This window comes from Cygnus atratus, chromosome 4 (assembly GCF_013377495.2).
Source record: "Cygnus atratus isolate AKBS03 ecotype Queensland, Australia chromosome 4, CAtr_DNAZoo_HiC_assembly, whole genome shotgun sequence".
Taxonomy (NCBI): domain Eukaryota; kingdom Metazoa; phylum Chordata; class Aves; order Anseriformes; family Anatidae; genus Cygnus; species Cygnus atratus.
Window position 1 is genome coordinate 20,175,168 of NC_066365.1, and position 15,137 is coordinate 20,190,304.

Genomic DNA, 15,137 nt, shown 5'->3' on the forward strand with positions numbered 1-15,137 from the left:
TAGTTATATCAAATCTCTCAGGTAGAGATAGGACAAGGAAGTGATAAAAAGATAAATACTGTAAATCAGTTGAATTACCTTACTAAGCTTAAAGCAATGGACGCTGTTTCTTGGCTACTGCAAACCGTCTTTCCTTGGGTTCACATAAACGATATCTCCTTCCTTGATCAGAATATTGTGTTGGACACCACCTTTGACAGTGAGTGGTGAGTGTGCTAGAACTGCACCAACTGGCAGTTTGTGCAGTTCATCTTGGGTTTAGCTAAAGAATTGGGAAACAGAATGTCACCTACCGGGGGGGGGCTTATTGTAATTCTTTTACTCTTTCAGTCTTATTTTTAATAGGGTAGCCTCATTGGATCATACCTCCTTAACAAGGGACACTTCTAATGAACTGTGGAAGTTCATCAGTGCAAACCTCAGATCATCCGTTGGTAGACAGTTTCTGCTTTTAATATTTAATGTATGTGGTGCTGTCCTTTAAAATCCTCACCCTGCTTTGAAGTACTTTAGTTGCTATGGAAACAACATCAGTGATAGGAGCTTCTAAATCTCGAATACATTTGAGTTGTCTTTTCTTTCCTCTTGTGTGTGAATACAGTAGTTCTTTTCCTCCCACGTTACGCTTCATCTGCAGCTTGTTTCAGAAAGTGGTGCTGAGCAAACTCATCACTGCTACCTCAAAGTTAAATGCTAGGTTATTTTCATATCAGAGACTCTCTTACTGCCTTTCAGTTTCTGCTATCTGAGTTTGATTCTATTTGGAAAGATCAAACATCAGTGGTTTTGTGTCAGAGGAACAAATAATATTCATTTAAAAGCAAAAAACTTCAGCAATAGTTTATTTTTATCACAGAATTGCTGAGATTGGAAGTGACCTCTGGAGGTTGCCTTGTCCAAACTCACCGCTCAAGCCAGGACCACCAAGATTCAGTTGCCCAGGACCACGTCCAGGCAGCTTTTGAAGATCTCTGAGGAGGGAGACTCCACAACCCCTCTGGAGAGTCTGTGCCAGTGCTCGGTCACACTAACAGTATAAAAGTGTTTCCTGATGTCAAGATGGAACCCTGTGTTTCAGTTTGTCTTTTATCTCTTGTCCTGTCACTGGGTACCATTGGAAGTAGCCTGGCTCTGTTGTCTTTGCATCTTTCTGTCAGGTATCTGTATGCATCCATAAGATCCGCTCCTGAGCCTTCTCTAGACTAAGCAGTCCCAGCTATCTCAAGCTTTCCTCACAGGAGGGATGCTCCAGTCCTTTCATCATCTTTGTGGCACTTTGCACACTTTCTAGTATGTCTGTGTCCCTCTTGTACCGTGGAGCCCAGAACTGGACCAAGCACTCCAGCTGTAGCCTCACTGGGGCTGAGTGGAAGGATCACCTGCCTCGACCTGCTGCCAGCACTCCTCTTACTGTTAGCCCTCTTTGCTGCAAGGGCACATTACTGGCTAATACTGGCAAAGAATAATGTGGCAACCAAGTTGTTCCTCAGAATATTTCAGGTGCCAAGTCTAATTCTAAGATTCTATGATAAATGACTTCCTCAAATGTAAGGTATTTGCAAAACCGGCAGCAGGCTATAAATAATCTTGTTATAATTTGTTACCTACTGCTTTGTAGCACTGTTAAAGACCAAAAATTAAGATAGCATTGAACATTATTGAAGGAAAAACAGGAAATGAATATTAAGTAAATTTTAAGAAGCCCAGTCCTGGCTACAGCTAGAAGGCAATTGGAATCTGGAAGTCTTGTCACAAGAAGTTGATTCACTTCCTAGGGTGAAAGCCTTATTTGGCACGTGATTTGCTCAAGTTCCTTATGTGTTGTGGTACATTCTAAAGAAAATAATTAAGCTAGCAAAAAAATTACAAACAGTTAACCTCTTAGTGTAGGTAGATGTTGCTATTGTTTGTTTAAGCACTTCTGGAATGCTTTGGCATTGTTTCCCTTCATAGAACAAAAGAAGAAATGACCTCTTCATGAAAAGAATGCTGCAGATAAGCTGATTGGTACCTTATCAACTTGGCTATTGTAGCTATGCCAGCCAGACATGTTACTGTGACTTAGACATACCCTGCAATGGCATTTATACTTTGTCAGAGGTGTTTCAAGAATGATTTGTGACCTCGTCTGGCATACAGAGGGGCTGCTAACTTCTCAGAATTGATAAAATGTAAGCTCACTTAAAAATTAGTTTATTTAAAACTTCCTGGCTTTAAAGAACTTCAGAAAATATGATTATTTACTAGCTTTATACCTACTTGCCACTGATAATCTTCTGAACTTTATAAGTCTTGCTGCTTTGAACGAATAACTGATCTGAAGCATCATAGATGATGGTATTTCTTTCACATGCTTTTGAGCTTAGGTTTTGAATAGGTATTTTTCCAGGATCACTATGTGGGAGAGCAAAATTCTACATGCAAGGTGTATGAATTTTAATCATTTAAGGACAAACTTTTAAATGTCCTCAAGTTAGCACTGAGGAGTGTCAGAGGCAGATAGGGCTAGCCCAACAAGTTTTCTATCTCTTAATAATCCAATCTAATCAGGCAAGAACTTTTTTTTTTTTTAAAGTTGAGAGCCACAAGTATGATTGTGGGTCTAGGGAAGTGTTTTCTATTTTTAGTCAACTGGTTATCATCTGGCTCTCAGCATCATGCAATGTTGAAAGTTTGGGCCAGGGGGAAGGGGACTGGAAAGAGATCAGTTGGGGCTGATTTTCTTAATTTCTTCCCTGTTTTTTCTGTCAGATTTGACAAAATTAGGTTGGCTAGAAGCTTATAAAGAAACATTGATAGTTTGGGCAGTAGCACATGGGATAGAAAAACGTAAATTAAAAAAAAAAAAGAGGTGTCTGAAAGAGGTTGAGGCTCCGTGGTAAAAAGGATATAGATGAGATAATGGATCTTTGTGTGTATATATATGAAATTTTAGCAACAGTTTAACTACCCCTATGTATTTCAAGCTGCAAAGGGGATGATGATAACACAGCTGGACATTTTACCCAGCATATTTGTCTATATTCTTCCTCTATGAATTGCAATATATAAGGAACTTATTACTGAGAAGCTAATAAAATTTCCACTTTAGAATTCTAATTACCTTACTCCTATAAAAGAATTTTCCTTTTATTGTCTTGTTGTCTCACATCTGTGCTTTTATACACGAGTATACTGCCAAGTCTGGTTTTCTAATGAATTGGGAAGAAAAATTCATATTAAAATTCCAAATTTCTTGTTCTAAGCTCTCAAAATTTTGGCCCTCTAAGTGAGAGGCTAGGCCAATATGCATTTTGCTGCTCGATTTGTATTACTGCTCAGACTGACATTTGGCTTCCAGAGGGAACTCACTGAGGCATGTAGTAATCTGCAGCTCAGGATAGAGACCAAAATTAATTGTGGGTGGTGCTCAAAACTAGGTGGCCTGAAATGTTTTTCAGAATTTAAATTGACTTAATATGAATTCCAGCTTAGGTCTATAAATTAACATAACTATTTAATACAACTGTCTGTACATGACGCTATTAGGACTGGAAACCTTTCAAGTACAAATTGACCAGATAAACTATTAACTGTCTTGGCATACTCTAAAAGTCTAGTGCATTTCAGTGCCTACTTCTTATTTTTTGATTTTTTTTTTAGGTTACAGTTGATGTCTTTGTGGTATTTTGAGATATGAAAGGATAACCTTTAAGATGTTTACTCATCTGTATGGTACTTTGTTTCAAATGTTTGCTACTTTCTGTTAAAACTGGAGGTTTAAGTACTCATTTTTGGGAAAGCCTGTTTTATATCTTCGTGAGCTCAAGCTCACCTTTTTCTCTGAAATTGTATCCTAAAGAGCTGGAAGCAGAACGCTCATTTATATTATAGTTCCCATGAACAGATGTCTTCTCAAGATACCATAAAATTTTGAGATTTTGGGGGGGATAAGTGACTTAAAGTGATGAGAAAGTAAATAGGTGTTGTTATAAATGATACGTTAATGAATCCAGTTGGTAACCAAGCAAATAGAGAAGGAAAATAATGAACATCTATTTCAATCTTTCATCTCTAATTTTAGCTGGTTTTTTAAGTAATCTGTAACTATGTCTACGGACAGCTAAAAAGTAGATTTTTTTTGTCAGATTCTATATTTGAGAATAGACAGTGATATCCTAACTATTTCTTTCATATGAAATTATAGCAGAAAATAAAATATTGATAATGGGAGAGAAAATAGTGTGGAAATTGCTCTAGAATTTCAATAGCTTTAACACTGCAGTAAAACATGTAATAATACTGCAGGGATCTAGTCTTATTAGGCTAAAGCACTTTCATCTTTAATTACAAAAGGGCTTGAGGGTTTCCTTTAGAACTTTTAAATATTTGCTTTTAAGAAAATCAGAGTTACTTTTTTCTTCTTTACTATCCCATTCTATGCCTGCACTACTTGCTATGAGCACTGTGGCTCAAATGACAACTGTGTAGAAGGGATATACTTGTGATAAAACCTTCCCCTAAACACCATAAAAATGTTTCTGAAATGCTTTTGTGATTGTTTCATTGAAATACATTCAATATCTTAAATTCTTAAATCAACTCATTACTCTGTACAGTCTACACATAATTCTCTGTCAGTATCTTTGCTAAATATCTGATCAAACCCACAATACAAAAATTGATCATAATCATTATTTGTGAGAACCTGAAAACACAAAGCCAACAGCTGGAGATGTGTGCACTTCATGTTCAGCTAGCTGGACGAGCTACCGTAGATATTTTCCCATTTGGATAGTCAAATATATCTAGGAACAATTACAGCAATGCAGGAAATAAAGCGCTGGTTTTAATAAAGTAATTAGTTCCTAACTAAGATGTGCTCTTTTGATATTTCCTGTTCATGGACGACAAAATCCTCTATTTGTTACAGTTCATGCTTTCAAAACAATTGTAGAATGCACCAAAGTTGTTGAATCTAAACTTACTTTTACTTATTACTTTTACTTATTACTTTTTTTTTAAATGAAAAATATCTGTATAGAATTGATTGAAGGTCATAAGATGTTGCTTTAATGGAGGTATACAGTTGTGTATTTTATGAAACTTCAGAGAGCCAGAAACTATTTTGTGAAGAAAAATAACAGGAAGGTCTAAATTACAATGGTGAATGATGTATTGATGTGGTTTCTATAGATAAGACTGAGAATAATGCTTGTTATTTTTGCCTTAAAACCGAAGGCTATTGGTGACGTTTTGGTGAAGGACCTGTGAGTTCTTTCAGCCATGTTTTTCGATGTAAGCATCTGCCCTTCAGGTACTACAGGGAGATCAGGAAGCTCATTTAAATTGACATTTGAATAGGATTTGAGCCAAGGAACTAACTATTTTCAGTTGTGTTCTAATGCACAGCAGACAAGTGGCTATCTTTAAGTACTTAAATACCTCACTGTCGGGTCAGTATGATTCTATACATTGCACTTGAATGTTATGGGATTAGTCTAGCAGCCACCACTTTGGCTGCATGATTCTGGACTCTTTCTAGATAGATATATCAGGGTAACTGAGCACTGGGGACCTGTCCAGTTTATCCAGTCCTTGACAGATGCGCTGTGGTTCCAGTTTCCATCTGTAATGCCATGATTTCAGTGGGTTGTACCAGAAAAAAAAAATTGCTTGTGCAAAGCATGCAGCAGAATCTGTTCCTAGGACTTCTGTGGAGCTTCTAAGTAATATCAAAACACAAAGTGTGAGAACCTAACCTATTTAATGGCTTGCTGAATCAAAACCATAATCTGCTCTTGGATTAAGCCTCTTCCAACTTCTACTTAATTGCTTATGTCAGTGAAGACAAGGAAGGGTTGCACGTATATACATGTCATAAGTCCTATAGGTGTACCACAGACAAAAGCTCCATCACTCTTAACGTGAAGTATGGCTATGTTAGAAACATAGATCTAGAGCCCTGAAGATTGAATTATAACTTGCATTCTTGAGGCAGTTTCTCTAAAGTAACTTCAAGAACACTTAGGAAAGTAATGTGCTTCCACTGTGTGTTAAGAAAACTGTTTGTAGATATACAGACATGGACAAGCATCTTCAAATCTTTTCAAGCTCTGACCTATTGTTTAAAAACTCACTACCTCTGCTTTTCCATAAGCTAGGACTTCAGCCTGCCTGTCAATAACACTATGACTGTAACAACAGTATGTTAGTGCATTAAAGTGATGGAAACCTCACTTGTGTTTTCACTTTCTGAAGAACATTATTTGTAGAGTCAGTGACTGTATCAGTGCATTAAGAAGAAAGGGACTGGATCTGAGGTCTGTTTCATGTTGCTTATTAACAAAAAAAAAGTTAGTGAGCTAATCATGGTGAAATGGTATTTTTGTAATGCAGATTGGTTCTGTTTTAATACTTACTTTGTGTGTAAATAATTACTTCAGTAGTTTAATGTTTTCTAGCCAAAAGCTTCAGAATCAGGCTGCCAAACCAGCAGACTTCCTTTTCTGATCAGAAAGTACTGCTGGACAGTAATCACGGCACAGAAAGTATGTGCTTGAGTCATGGCAGCTGAAGGTCCTTTTGTCTCATGCCAGCACAGGGTTCTTAGCACCAACTGCAGATTGAGACATGGCTAACTTTATTTTCTTTTTAAGAAGTCTAAGAGAAAGAAATAAGAATAAATTAATATTGAAGCACCGATTTTGAATGTGTTGGAATGTTTCAGCCCTGTCACGTCAGAAATCTAAACAATTTACCTCCTTTTTCCCCAGTGGGACAAATGGTAGTCCCCTGCAGACCATTCTCCTCTTGCAATACTTTCAGAGAAACCACTGCTCACACAAGGGCACCAGTGTAAAGATGCTAGGGACAGAAGTGTGTAAACCTGCCACAGCGGCCCTCAGTTCTCAGCTTGGGACTGCACTGAGACACCAGTGGGTGTCTTGGGCCCCGGTGGCAGAGCTTCGGCTTGGAGGGGTGGAGCAGCAGGGATGGTAAACCTCATGTGGCCCTATAACCCTGTATAAGTGCCACACCTCGCAAGGAAAGCCGTGGTTTGTTGTGCAAAGAAAGCCCAGCCCTGTCAGCGATTAGGTAGGGGCTGAAAGAAATCTTCCTCCACTTAACACTCAGTTTTTTGCGTGTCAGGTACGGCATGCTTGGACACTTCTCCCCACTATTTCTCAAAACTTCAGGTGGAGGAGCGCTGCCTGCGTGCTGCCTCCTTCGGTGCTCGAGATGGGAGACGAGGACGGCATATGTCCACCAGCAGCTCTCCACGGTTCAGACCTTGCCTCCTCTCCCTGCTGGGGGCCCGCACCGGCGGCGGGGTCCCTCAGGGCAGCGGGGCCGGCGCTGCGCGGCCGGGGGCGTGCCGGGGCCGGGCGGGCGGCCGTTGCCATGGCAGCGTAAAGCCGGGGCAGCCCAGCGGGCTCCGTGCCGCCGCGCCGCAGGGCCCAGCCATTTTGCGTGCGGGGAGCGGGGCGCCGCGCAATTAGCGCCGACCTCGGCGAGGGAGGAGGAGGAGGAGGAGGAGAGGAGGAACGGGAGTCGCGGCTGCCATTTTGACAAGCCGGGGAGTGCCGCCGGCCGCTCGGAGGAGGCGGGATGCGGCGAGGCACCGCTGCGGACCTGCTGTCAGGCTGCCCAGCCGCGCTCCGCCCCGTAGAGGCACGACTGCCCCGCAGCGCTCCCGCAGCCGCTCGCTAGCAGCTCCCGGGGGAGAAGCCGGAGCTCCGGGGGAAGCAGCGGGTGCCTTTCCCTGCCGCACACCCAGCAGGTGCGTGGTGCCGGCGAGGAGCCTCCCCGCTCTGTGCAGCCGCCCTCCGAGCGAGGCTTCCAGCGGGGACCCGGCTGCTGCAGGTATCTCGGCCCCTAAAGGGCGGCTTCGGACCCGGGGGGGTTTGTGGGGTTGCGGGGGTGTCGGTGCGATTGCTTTATCCGTGCTGGTCGGTGTCTCAACGCGATGCGCCGTGAGGTTGCCGATGCAAAAGGATGCCTCCGATAGGGGATAAAGCCATATGCTCGCGTTTTCTATTAAAACGTGGTTTTTTTGTTGTTTGTTTCCCACCGTGCTTTGTGCTGTCAGGATGCCGTGGGGTATAACGCATCGTCAAACTCACAGACGTATTCATAAAGCCTTAACTCAATGAGTTCTTCGTTACTAGAATTCGTGCATTGTGCTCAGCCTCAGCGTAACTAGCCTCAAATTGTCCGGCTGCTGCCGTGCGGTATGTAGGTCATAATAAAAAGCAGCTTTTTTCACCAGCCTTCAGAGGGCTGCATGCCCCAGCGCTGTGGTTGATTAGTTCGTGGTACTTGTGCTGCTAAGAGCAGTGGTATCGCAGCCAGCTCACACCTCCCTTCCGAAGATATCGCGCATACCGTGCTGCACGGAGCACAACACGCCCATTGTGTCCCTCCGTTTGGCGTTCAATAAAAGGAAGGAAACCAGCACTCCACATGGAGCACGAGCACGTTAATAGCACAAGACGGTTAAACTTTTATTGAGCGATCTCGGCAGCAGGCTTTCTACCAAAAGCTAGAACAAATAAAAACATCAAGATGAATGTAAGGCGGTAATGGAAACAGGATAAGTCGTCTGATGGGGGCTGTAGGCTAATGCTGTAGATTTTCAATGCAAAATGAGTTCCTTTGAATAGGTATTAATCGCAACACATCTGTTTTAGTGATGAAAGCTATAGTTAGAAGCAGGTCAATAAAACTACAATGCATCAATACAAATTTTTATATTAAAGGTAGCATTTCGTGAACTTCCAAATGTATTCTGAATTACCTGATACTGAAATGCATTAAATTATTCTGACAACTGAACCAAACATGCTGATTTACTTTGCAGCTACAGAAAATGAAATGATAATTGGTTTAATTCTTAATAATTACGTGGATTTCAGTTACACTGAAATGAGCCATTTGTTTGGACAGTTGAGAAGACATCGGATGAGGAATTTGAGGTCTGGTATTTTTTATAGTTAAATTAGTAACCAGTGTTCTGTAATTAGGAGCCAAATTCCAGTGTGTTATTTCTGTGTATATGTCCTGCAAAGGTATTTGGACAAGCATGGTCAGCAACCAACCCCCAAATGAGACACGCATTTGGAAATAGCAGTTTATAAATGGATTGCTACCATGCATTTTCTCCATTAGAAAAGCTCCATCTTCCTTGAATCATTGCAGGATTTTGTTAATGGGTGAATGCACACCCCGAGTCCTTTCTTATACCCATGTGTAGGGGTCACACAGTAAGTTGTTGAGAGAGCTGCTTTCATCTGTGTTCTATAAAGTGGAATGCGTATTTACAGTGTGGTACTACATGAATATTCATGATTGAGTCTGTAATTATGATGAAAATGATAAACAAGCTAAGCTAGCATTTCCTTTAAGGTGTTTGTAACCCTCTAACAAAGAGAGCTTTTATTATAACAGTAAGAGCTACAGATATAGCAGTAAGCAGAATGTCGAGGATTTTACAGTTCGAGGTGGACATATCTCACTGTGAACAATTTATGGTGTTAGAAAGCATGTGAGGCAGGATTCATTATGACAAATCAGTAAACAGTGTACACCCAGTTAGGTGCTGATAGATGCATCTTATTAGTCTCTATTATTATTGAGAACAGCGTTATGCATTCTTTCCATTCTGCTGTTCTCCCTTTGTCTTTTTTCTCATATCAATTCCCAGCTTCCCTGTTTCCTTACAGTCTCTTTGGCAACATCTGATCCTTCTGAGCTATTTGTAAATCAAATTGGTGACTCTCAGTAATGGCCATGGAGGTGCTGCAATAGAATATAGTTTGGAGGAAGAATTTTAATGAGATGGAGGTAAGAAACAGCAGCTAAGTAAAGAGTGTCTCCACTATGGGCTAATTGTACATGATGTAAGGCATGGAGGGGTAGAATCCTGTCACTGGTGTCAAAAGCAAATGGGCATAGAAGGTGGGTGTTTTTCAGCTCATAATCAGCTGAAAAGTGTTAATAAGCAGAAGGTTACCAAGAAGACCTTGAGAATAATATGACAGAAGAAAAATTGGACTATTCAGAAATGGAAAGGATGTGATCAAGTTCTGGCTGAAGTGTAGAAGTTTTTCAGGATTCAGTAGAGCCATGATGATTTCAATCCAAGAAATGATTATACATGATTTGAAAGTGTAGGTTATGCAAAGTCAGACTCTTGGTCTGCAGTGATGTACGTATCACCAGCTGTCATGGTTTAACATTAGTCACTTTTTGAGAGAGATGACTTTAGAAGGTGACCTTGGAACCATGTATTGTGATCATAAACAGGTTACCAACAAAGCAAAATCAGGCAGATCAATCTTAAAATGTAGTATCATAGTAGCAGGTGCAAATAGCAAGAACAAACAGGATGGCTAAAGAAGGTTTAATCAAGTGCTGTAACAGTTGTTTGGTATGTTTGTTTAAAATCACTAGCTTTGAGCAAACAGTGATAAGCATCAACCAACCATGTGGTTTGTGGAGCACAGTAACCCTGTGAGAGAGCTGGTGTGAGAACATTACCTATCCTCAGCCTATGGACTAGTCTCCAAAATGCAGTATGCCTACATATAAGATCAACCTGTGAGTAAAAATACAGACAGCACGTGCCCAGAAGACACACTCAGGTACCAGATTAGGGTACATTGTATAACATTAATACCGTGGAATGGCCAAATTCCACCTCTGTGTTGGAAGGATCAGGTATTGAGTATAGTACACCAATGACGAGGGTGCATCTGGAGCTGGTAAATTGCATCAGATGTTACCTTGAAACAGTATTTCTGCTCCAGCAAGTCTGTCTGCATAACACAGACATACAAATTAACAATTCTGGATTGTTTGTAATCTTGAATTTTATAAATGTGTGGCTTGATAGTGTCCCACTACACTGATCTTTTTGTTGTCACTGTTTCAGTATTGCATCAAGTGCGTTACTCATTGACAGTTTGTATTTTCTTCGTATTCTGTTGGATGTAGTGCATAGCTTCCTATTAGAGATGACTACCATAATATTCAGTCCATCTTCATTTTTCTTCAAATAGTATGGATTCTTTTCATGCAAGCATTTTAACAAAAGTATTCTACTGTAACAATAAATTAAAAAAAAAAAGTCTCGAGGAGATGACAACACTTCTGTAATTATGAAGTTTCTTAACGGTCTTGAGCCCAGTCTAAAAAGCTAAAAAGACTTTCAAAGGCACTGATTCTATGGAAAACCTCATGTATGGGAAGGATTATGGTGGGATAGTGGACAGAAGTAAATACTTAAAGGGCAGCATGTGTCTTTGAGTAAAAGCATGCCAAATGACAACGTTCTAGATTTACTCTTGCTTTCAGTTTTTTTTGAAGCATTAACTGTATTTTTCTGTTCAAACCTATTGTTCCATAACAGTGATACAGCATAGCTAATGCTGTTGTAAAGCAGGAAATTCCAAACGCTGAGCCTTTTCTCCTATTATTGCTAGCTTCTTTCCCTAAACAGACTTAATTTTAATCTTTCTGTACTGAATAAGGATGGTGTTCTGATCCATCCACCCTTAAAAACGTCACCAGCCACCATCAAGGGGTTGAATAGGACAGATGTAGTTCTGTGTTCTTAAATAACTTAAGTAACATAATATATATGTGTTTATATGTGTGTGTGTGTACGTATATATGTGTGTGTATATATATATATATAAACAGCTGATGCTGAGAATCCCAAGCCTCAAAGGATTGGTGGGGAAATAAGCAGGAAAAGCAATCCTTTTTCCTCCCAGTCTTTACTACAGTTACATTACACAATAAACTTTTTCATTAGCCTTTTCAGCAGATAAATAATGTTGAAAGCTTTACTTTTTGTAGGGCATTTGTCTTGCATTTTATGTACAAGTATTAAAGCAGTGTACAGCTGAATTGTCTGATGGGTAAGTTAAGTTACCCCTAGTTCAGCAGTGGTTGCTGACTAGCTAGGTTTGTCCACAAACATAGTGGTTTTTACTCTTTTGCTCCTTCAGGACCCAAAAAGACAGGCAAAGATGCATGGAGGAAGCCCAAGGGAATCAATAACTGCAATTTTCATAGCTGAGAAATCAACCTTTTACAGGATTATAAAAGTGGTAAAATGCATTGTTGTCTAAGGCTGTGTTTGTTTTTAGGATCAACAGTTCTACTAATAGGAAATCAGTAGTTATGACTGAAGGTCAAATTAGCTGGAAAGGTCCTTGTGTTTTGTTTTGGTTTTGTTTTTTCCCAAACAATTTAAAAACAGTGGGTCCTGCTCCTTACTGACATTTTTCTTTTAGGAGTGACAAGAGGTGAGTTCCTAGTTCAGCCACAGTAATACTGAACGGTAGCTGTAATGCTCTTTAAGAGGCTTAGGGTTGCATGGTGTAGCCCATGATGAGAAGGTGTAGCAACTGCATCAAGAGCAGGATGTAGCAAACGTGTTTTTTTGAGTACATTGCAAATCCTCAGACTTGCACTCCAGCCTGAACGTAAAGCTTTGTCACCACAGAGAACCTTGAGTGTTATGTTTGATAAAGCCATATATTTTTCAGTGGGAAAAGCATGGATAGGCACAAGTGTGCAAACCTTGCAAACCGTGCCACTTTGCAATAAGGTGCAGATAACTACTTAAACATCGTGTCCATGGTAAGTGATGAAGGTCCAGAAGATGCAGCAGATTTTCCTTTGTCAACATGGTGTAAATATTTGTACCTGATGTACGAATTTAAAAGATGAATAGGCTCCTATTGACAGAGATCTGGTCAATGTTTGTCATAAAATATAGTGACCTGTCTCTAGATATAGCTGTAAGTAACACCAGTAAAGGAATAGAAATAGGGATTTCTGGAATGTAATTTGTGGAAGAGAGACTAGTTCTTCAGCTTACTATGTACAGAAAAGGTGGAGTTATGGAAACAGGGTGGTCAGATTTATATTTTTACTGTAATTAATGACATGAAGTGTAGAAGTATGGTAGACTACCACAAAACCTGTAAGAGTACAAATTTCAATTCATGGCAGTTAGTGTTAAGACTACTTCTGGTCTCCTGATCGGAATAAAATTAAATATAAATAAAACATTTAATCGCTGTTGGCAGCTAATCTCATAAACTGCTTTGAATCAGACTATAGCAAGGATACACCATAGGACTGACTAGGTCTGGAAGGCCTAAAAGGCCATTGTTTCTGAAAGGCCTTTGTTTCACCAAAGTTTCATTTTAGGAAATGAGAAGGGAGAGGCTGTCCATGATGCAGGTGTCTGGATCATTTCTGATGTGTGAAAAATGCATGAACTGGGAATTGCACACATTGCTACAGAGGTCTGTGTTTATAAATATAAACAGTATTTTCACCCTTACAAGTGTCCACAAGGGAAACTTAGCAATCCACAGTCACAGAACTAAGCGAACTAAGTGTAGTGTAAACATAAATAATTTGGATGTTTAAATGTTGTCTTTGTTCATTTTATCTTAATATTAAAAATGATACACAATGAGTATAAAAACAGAATTATTTCCTTTTTGTAAGCATAAATGTAATCTGAAATCCAAGATGTTGGCACCAAATATTCAAGCAGGTGCAAAATGAGATTTGTAAGATACTAAATGCCTGTTTCTCCCTGAATCTCATGTTCATTTGAGAACCTCAATTTCTCTACTCTATTATGCAGATAATGAGAACTTTTGTAGTTTGGCTGTGGCAAATAAGGATGGAATCATTGGTATGAGGTGATTAGTAATTGGTGAGAACTACAAACGGTGTTTTAGGAAGGCTGTTCAGTAAATCTCTAGCACAGAATGTTTTGCCCTCTGCAGTGAAGCAGGTGGACTAATGGATTAGATGTCCCCAGTTTAGGCTTGATATACTGCTTTTAAACACCATGAGACTTCTGTGGAGGTTTTGAATTTCAAAAAGACTGTAGCTTTTGAGGCAATCCTCAATACCTAGGCAATCCTAGGTAAAGTATCTAATGAAAGCTTCCCTTTTGACATGGAGCTCACACTACTGACTTCTGTGCATTTTGTGCTTTAACTTTTTTTCAGGTGTTAAGCAGCTATTGTCTGTTTCACGTATCAACCCTCTATTTTCTTTTCTATTTAACATACAGTAAGGATTTTGGAGATGAGCAAGCAGTAGCATCACAAAGGGATGGTGATGGAAAATATTCGGTATGCATCACTTAAGTCATATTGATTGTGTATATCACACTGCTCCTTCTAGCCTGTTATGCATTTTACACGTTTTAATGAGCAACATAAGACAGAACCCAGCAGTTGCCAACATTATTTTTATTTAATTTTATTTCCAGTGAATTTCTAATTAACAGGGATCTCTGAGCAGTGACATTCTCCCAGATAATCAGATTCATGTTAATTGCAGTGTTTTTCTTCTGGACAAATCTGTACTTAGGAATCTCAAGAAAATAATTTCAGTGTGAGCAATGCAATCAAATGGTTTGCTTTGAATAAACAAAATATAAAAGAGGCTAATCAAATGAAGTGCTACTGTGTGAGAGCTAAGCGAGGTGTTGACAGGTCTGACAGTAGAATAAAGACCAAACCAAAGGCTCTGTTTTGACATACATGCAAAACAGAGATATTGAGGCAAATTCAGTTCTCTAACAAACCTCTTTAAGGGTCACTCTGCAGATATAGATCATGTAATCTGAGCCTTGTAGATTATGCTTCTACTTTTAAACAAATACAGGAGAGGTTTTTAATTCATTACTTGCATAGCTGTAGATTTACCCTTTCCTGTGCTTTTGACAGCGGCATTTTATTCACAGATTTATGGTCTTGGGCAAAGGCCAGATTCAGGACACATTTTATTATCAGAACTGCAAACCCTAGAAAATAGCTTGGAAATCTGCACCTGTTCTAGTTAATACATACTATAGTGAAGCATTAGGAAGATGCCTTCCAGTTTAAGGCAATGGTTTTCTTAAAAGCAAAACAAAAATAATTGTGGAGACGTTGTGTTAAGTTAATTCAGGTATGAATTTGTTTACTTTGCGTAGTATTTAGTGGTGTAATCATCTTAAATACAGTTCTTTAAAGTGTAGATCAGTTACTGTTTAGATAAAACCATGAGTGAAGATAAATACATCAGTATGACTAAGTAACAGGTATGAACTGTACAACAGCAAGTGT

The 15,137-nt window shown here is 39.7% G+C and overlaps 1 protein-coding gene across 1 annotated transcript in view; it reads left to right on the forward strand.

The window, feature by feature from the left end:
• The first annotated feature begins 9,730 nt into the window (after window positions 1–9,730).
• SORBS2 (sorbin and SH3 domain containing 2) overlaps window positions 9,731–15,137 on the forward strand; it is a 155,491-nt gene continuing 150,084 nt past the window's right edge. The window contains exon 1 of the mRNA XM_050710210.1: window positions 9,731–9,825. The gene's annotated coding sequence lies outside the window, so the exon portion shown is untranslated. The remainder of the gene's footprint in view (window positions 9,826–15,137) is intronic.